At 55.0% G+C, this 6925-nt stretch overlaps 1 long non-coding RNA gene and 1 pseudogene across 1 annotated transcript in view; one reads left to right on the top strand and one right to left on the bottom strand.

Annotated features, from left to right (window-relative positions):
• Positions 1-722: 722 nt before the first annotated feature.
• LOC120616170 (uncharacterized) lies at positions 723-841 on the bottom strand (annotated as a pseudogene).
• A 4473-nt stretch (positions 842-5314) lies between these two features.
• Positions 5315-6925, top strand: part of LOC120615983 (uncharacterized) — a 9707-nt gene continuing 8096 nt past the window's right edge. The window contains exon 1 of the long non-coding RNA XR_005656413.1: positions 5315-5990. This is a non-coding gene — a long non-coding RNA (uncharacterized LOC120615983). The remainder of the gene's footprint in view (positions 5991-6925) is intronic.

Raw genomic sequence — 6925 nt, 5'->3', positions numbered from 1 at the left:
ATGGTTACCGTGAGCGTGGGTGCGGCCGGCTCGACCCGGAGCGAGGGACTGGCGCGGACACGCATCAGCGCTTCCGCGGTTCTTGGGTGTCCTCTAGGTGTCGGGGGACCCGCCAGAGGTGCTGTTGGCGAGAACGACGGGGCGACGAGGGAGCGCTCAGCCGCGCGCCCACGCTCTGCGGCGCGTTACGCACCCGAGAACAAGCCCCTCGGCTGCCGAGTGCCGTCCGCACCTGGGTCCGCAGCGGCGCCCCAGGCGTGGGGGGCCACCCCGGCTCCCCAGGCGCCGCGGCCCTGGCCTGGGGCTCCTGAGGCACCCTCGGGCGTCCTTTGGTTCTAGGTGGAGACAGCCGGGCCTTGGCCCCTGCGCTCTGCCCTGCGAGGACGCCACCAGGGTGGACCACGTGCCGGGGGAGGGGCTGTCCCCGTGGCCACCCGCACCTGGACCCGCCGCACCTGGACCCGCCTGGGAGGTGGCGGGGCGGGCGGGCGGCACCCTTCCCTCGTCTTGGAGATAGGTCCCAGCTTCTGTTCAGATGGCCGAGGAGTTCAGAAGTGTCCCTGGGCCACACGCCCGTTCTCCCCAGGATGCGGTTTCTTGTCTCTTTCTTTTATTTATTTTTATTAATTAAAAAAAAAAAAATTTAAGAGAGGCAACCTTTGGTTGACCTCACAGATTGCAAGGACTTTGTCAGCTTACAATCTTTTATTTTTTATTTTTTACGCCTACAGCACCTGGCCTTCCCAGGCGGTCTCCCATCCAAGCACTCACCAGGCCCGGCCCTGCTTGGCTTCCGAGATCAAATGAGATCCGGCGTGTTCAGGGTGACATGGCCGTTGACTTCTTGTTTCTTTCCATGTGGGTTGGTGGCGAATTTTCCAGATGTCGAAGTTCTGCTCCCTTTTTGGGGAGCCGTGCCCCTTTACGTGGCCTCCTGGCGCTTTGCTGCAGGTACCCGGCGGCCGCCCCTTGCACACTTTCCTAGGACGTCCCTGCGGCCCGCTACCCCACTTGGGGCCCCCGAGATCCACCTTCCTTCCGCAAAGGAGGTGCGGCGACAGGGTCACGCTCCGGGGCTCCGGTCTCCTCCTGATCCGCCTCAGGGACACTCGGCGACAGGCCCGGCAGCGGGGGTGGGGGTGCGAACCCGCCGGCTGGGGCGGTGGCTCAGGTGTCCTGTGGCCGTGCCAGCTCCTCTGCAAAGGCCACGCACCGGGATGAGGGGCCAGCGTGTGTCGCCTTGTGGGAAACTGCCCCGCCCTCCTCGGAAGTGGCCGTACCGCTCTACACCCCCACCTGTGAGCGGCCAGGGTTCCCATGAAACCGTGTTCACCGGAGCATTTTTAGGGGGCTTTTCCTGTTATTTTCTTTGTATGTTGAATTAAATTGTTTTTTTTTTTTGATTACAGTTGACGCTCAATATTATATTAGCTTCAGGTGTGCGGCATCGCGGTTAGACACTCGTATAATTTACCGAGCCATCCGGGGATGAGCCTAGTACCCACCTGGCACCACGCACAGTCATCACACTGTTACCCACGATAGTCCCTCTGCTCTACTTCACATCCCCGTGACTATAATTTTCTAAGCCGATATATCAACTTTTATGAAAGCGGTTTTGTTAAGTTATAACTTCCTTGAAAAATAAATATTTTATTTCTAATATATAGACTGAAGAAAACTGTTCCCTCCAGTTTTCTCTAATTTTCTTTTTCTGAAATTAATTCTCCTTTATGATTTCTTGTTTTCCATTAGAATAGTCTCTTATTTTTCTCAGGTTATCTGAAATGTAAGTTCTTGGATTTAAATGCTAGGTTTACATTTTTATGTTTCTTAAATAATTCATTTCCTCTTTAGTAATTCCTTCCTTTCTTGGAATTTTTCTGGTCTTTTCTAATTTCTTTAATTTCAACCTTTAAAAAATTGATTCTTATTTGTTAACAAATTATATTAAACTAAATATTTTAATGTAATTTATGCTTTAGTTGATTTCTATTGCTTCTTATGTTTCACAGTTGTCATTTTCTATATAATGTGCAAATTTAGTTTGTATTAACTTTTTAACTAAATGTTTATGACATATTTTTAAACAGTTCCCAAATGGGAGTGTTTTATTTTTTATTTTTATTTTTTTCAGCTTTGAGACATAGCTGATAAAACACGGTAAGTTAAAGGTACACAGTGTGGTGGTTTGGGACACACGTAAATTGTGAAACATTTACCACTGTAAGGTCGGTTAGCGCAGTCTTCACCTCACGTAATTACCATTTTTGTTGTTGTTATGGTGACCAGTGTGTCTCCATCACCCCTTCCCCAGCCCCTGGCAGCCACCAGTCCATTCTGTTTCTCTGGGTTTCACAGGGTATTTTTCTATTTGCAAAGATGTCGTTAACAAGATACCGCATTTTAAAATACATCTTATCTTAACCTTATTTTTTAATTGGTGTCACTTTAGACAAATGGAATATTTTTCTTCAGTTGTTAAGTTGTAGCTAGTTACTGTTCATATACAGGAAAATAACTTTAATTGTATTTATCTTCAATTCAACTGACACACTCCTTTATTTAATTTATTTTGCAAGTCTGGCTTTTTCTGGGTATTCAATTGTATTTAGCAAGATGAGACTTATTATGATGTTTCTGATATTTATCATGGTTATTTTACTTTCTCATACTTTTGAATATGTTGGAACTGATGATTAATTTGAATAATAATGGCAATTATGGGTATCGATGTCTTATTTCTGAGTTTAAGGGGAAAAGCATTAGTATTGACTGATTTACATAATTTTTATTCTTGGCCTCTGGGAAATAATTTTTAACATATTTAAGAATTTCATTTGTAGAGATTTTATTAGAAGTGGTTACTAAATTTTATCAACTGCCTCTTCAGCATCTAATTTATTTTGGTTTTTTTTCTTCTTTACTTGTCCGATGTAACTTTCTGGCGTTGACAGATGTCATAATATCGATCGTTCTTGAGTTTCTGGACTATACCTTGCTTGGTCATAATATTTATCGGATGCATTTCTATTTCCTCTTTGTTAATTTTTGTGTCTAGATTCACAAGAGAGATTGAGCGATGGTTTTCTAGTTTTTTTTTATTTTTATTTTCTTTTTCGTATATATATTTTTTGGTTTTTCTAGTTTTATAGGCTGTTTTCAGTTTTTGTGGCAGACTTTGGGACAAATGCCTGCGTTCTAAGTGACATCAGACGTTGTCCCCATGTCCCGGCTGTGGCCCACGGACAACTTCACTTCCTTTGAGTCGCTCCTTCTGTGCAAGGGGAATCCGGGTGCCCCTCTCGGGCTTGCTGGAGGGCGTGCGGGGTTCACACACGGAAGCGCTGAGGGTGGCTGACAGCCAGGGCACGCCAAGCTGTCAGAAGAAGTCGCACCGTCTTGTTAAGATGAGGACCTTTCTAGGTTTTCCGTAGCCCGGGCTTACATAAGGCATCTGTCCACAGCCTGTAACCTTGCACCTGAGGCACAGGATGTGTGTATCCTGCAGTCATGAAACGAGGTGCCTGAGGCGGGCATGAAAGATGCTTTTGGAGAAGAAAAGCCGTGGCCGCTTGGTCTTCGCCTTGTGTGGCCTCAGAGCAGACAAACACTCACGTCGAGGAGGTGGGCAGGGCAGGGAGGCGCCACGTGCGCGTAGCGCAGCCGCATGCCCTTCTCTGAAACTCTTAGGTTTGCAAAGGCGTTTGACACACTCTCTCATCTTGTAAGAATCCACTGGTCGGGACGGGCCTCTTTTCGGTGGGTTATTAAATAGCACATTTCAGGATGACAGAGGCGTCCCTTCAGCCACTTAAACCCTGAGACTTACACCCCACCCTGGGGCAGCTGTGTGTTTCTGGAAGGCGGTCTCCTGCCCAGAGGGCTTTAAACATAAGGGCGCGTGTGACAAGTGGGGACGAGAATGTCTTGTAACGAGGGAGACCACACCAGGGCCCTTCGCCACTCCGAGGACGTCTGACGTCACTTAGAATAAGATACTTCAGTTTGCTCTTGTCCGAAATGACTGTCCAGTGGCTCCAGCTGCTTGGTCGTCCGGCCTATCCCACGAGCAGGCCGCCTCTGACCCTCCTGGCCCTTCCCCTTTCCCATCCCCTTTGCAGGAGAGGGATTTTGAAGGGCGGCTCCTCCTTCGTTCAGGTCCTGGCACTAACGTGCCTCATGCTCCGTCTTCTCGGTGGCTTTGTCCCCAGTGTCAGGTCGGTGGTGAGTAACCAAGAAACCGCCCAGGCCCGCGAGCCTGTCCGGCGGCGCTGGGACCTGGGGGCGGGCGAGGCGTTATCCTCACGGACCGTTCGCATTTCGACCCGCACGCGGGCAGTTGCCGCTGCTGGAGGCTGCTGACTGGGCCCCTGCCCTTGAGACGCGGGCCGATGAGAACACAGCTCTCTCCTCCGCCCGCCAGGCTGAAGCAAAGCAGCCTCTGTTTCCTCTCCAAACTTCGACCTTTTCTTCCCTTCCCCCGCCTAACTTTCCATTTCCAGTCAGGGTGGGACTCGACGGGCATTAACACGTGAAAGCGGCCACCAGCCTTTAAAACGGGCAGCTGGTGACCAGAGCGAATCTGCAGTTGATGTAATTTAAGACACTTTAACGAAATTGAAATGAAACAGTTCATTGTTGATGGCTGGGTACTTTTTTTTTTCTTTTTTTCTGTTACACAATGACGAACTCTACATTAAAGTGGCTTTGACTCCGACCCTCTCGTGAGGACCCTGTGATGACACCGGGCCACCGGGTGACCCAATCCTGTCTCATCTGAAGCCCTCCCTTCAGTCCCACCCGTACAGCCGGCCCCCTGAGAAGCAGCCCCCCACAGCCCCTGCACACCCTGGGGGCCGCGGTCTGGCTGGCCCCAGCAGGGCACCGTCGCCGATGTCCTTTCGTGCCTGGCTTGTGCTGTCCCCACCCCTGAGGCCCTCACAGCCCCTCTCCTCCCCGTGGCCAGCTCCTCCTGACCCGGGCCTCATGTCACACTGTGCCGTGGCAGCCGTGGACGACGGTTTCGGCTTCCCTCCTATCTTTCCTGCTTCCACTTATCCATTTAACACAGGGTATCGAGCCCCGCTCCGGGGACTCGGCGAGCAAAGGGGACTTGTCCGTCAAGTGCGCGTTCTGTTTATCACACATGCCTACTGTGCGCCAGGATGTGTGCTTGGTGGGCGCAGGGACCTGACCTGTCCACTCTACCATTGCGGCCGCTGGGGGCCTCCCACCCGCTGGGTGAATCCCGCTACCGGCCACATGGGGGCACTCGTGCTCCATGCTTGTGGCCACACACGTGCTGCTGAGACTGAAAGCAGCAGCCCGTGCTGGTCACCCCTCCAGGGTGGCCTCTGGAGAAGGGGACATGGTGCATCCCTGCCCCTTGCTGCTAACGACTGCAGGACGGATCCGCAAGTCACCGAGGAGGGAGAGCCGCTCCAGGCCTGTATCAGTTGGAACGAGAGAGGAGGTTCGGTGTCCCCACCTGCTCCACAGGCCAGTGTTGCTCTGTCGGATCTCAGTGCCCACAGGGTGGCTCCGTGTTCCTCGCCAAGGAGACGCCCGGGCGCTCAGAGCGTGACAGATCAGAGACAGAGACAGGTGTGACCGAAATGCCACGGGCTACACGAGGGCTAGGCGTGTTTATGCTTGGCCTCGGGCTGCCGGCCTCTGGGAGGGAGGCACGTGGCCCCAGCTGTGTGTCCGCAGCTGGCAAAGCCATGGAGGGAGTGGCTGGGGAGCTGGAGGCCGCAGCGCAGTGACGAGGTGCTGTTGCTTTCGGTGCGGAGGGTTTGAGACGGCCACGCACGCCTGGACCGGTGCCCTGAGGTGACGTCGTGTTCTAGGCCTAAATGAGGCTGCGTCTCTGGCAGACCCAGTGACTGGACACACAAACTCAGGAAAGCCAGCCAGGCTCGGTGCTGGCTCTCAGAGCGATGGCCTCTGACTGGGTGACGGTGGCCCATCGGCTGCGGGAGCGCCAGGTGAGTCCCAGGAGCCGGAAGTCCCGGGACCCGGGAGGGCGTAGGGCACGCCGTCGACGGAAGGACGCAGATGCAGGCCGGACGGGGTCACGGCTGCTGCCAGCTGTGCTCAGGCGCGGTGGGCAGCACCACCCAGGCCGGCCATGCAGGGCGCGTGAGGCACGGCCCAAGACTCCGTCCCGGCCGGTTCTGCCGCTGCTGGTGCTTGGACCGCACCTGACGTCGAGGCCTGGCCTCGTGCAGGTCGCCAGGTGCCACCGCGGTCGGCAGGCCCGGCCGTGCCGCTGGCTGGAGAGCGACAGCGAGTGAAACAGCTCGGTGCCCGTCCTGGCGAGGCGGTCGTCTCTCTCTGGAGAGAGCCACGCGGCGGGGAACCGCGGACTCCTGCCGGCGGGAGCCATGCGCTCGGCGGAGGGCTGCGAACGCGTGCCTGGCGAGGGCCGGCTTCGGAGGCCGCGAGGACACGGGACTGGGGTTTGCTGGGCGAACGGGGCTGGCCCGCCGAAGGGGTGCAGGGCCGTGTGCACGGAGGCCCCGGGCACAGGCACAGCGCTTCCTGGAAGGTCCGCGTGGTGGGGACACGGGGAGGGTGGGGGTGATCCGGAGCCGAGGCTGGAGAGGGCACACGGACCTGGCCGGACGTTGGGGTCCCCCGGAACACCGGGTCATCCTGCCTCGCAGGAAAACACAAGGACACTGCGCACTGAGGGGACGTGGGGCCGGGAGGCCCCCCTCTGCTCAGGAGGCGGAGCACGTCCACATTTGACAGACCCACCCCTGCCCAGTGCGAGCCCAGGTCAGGTGGCCTGGCCGTGGCCCCCAAACTGGGTAGCATCGGAACCCCCACCAGGGGGCAGCAGACCAGAAGCCGTGAGGCTGAGGGACTGAACCAGCGGAGGGGAGGTGGGCAGGGGGCGGGGGTGGGGGGTGGGGGT

Source organism: Pteropus medius, unplaced genomic scaffold (genome assembly GCF_902729225.1).
Source record: "Pteropus medius unplaced genomic scaffold, Ma_sr-lr_union100, whole genome shotgun sequence".
NCBI lineage: Eukaryota > Metazoa > Chordata > Mammalia > Chiroptera > Pteropodidae > Pteropus > Pteropus medius.
The sequence above is the reverse complement of the archived record's forward strand: the minus strand, read 5'-3'. Positions and strand labels throughout refer to the sequence as shown.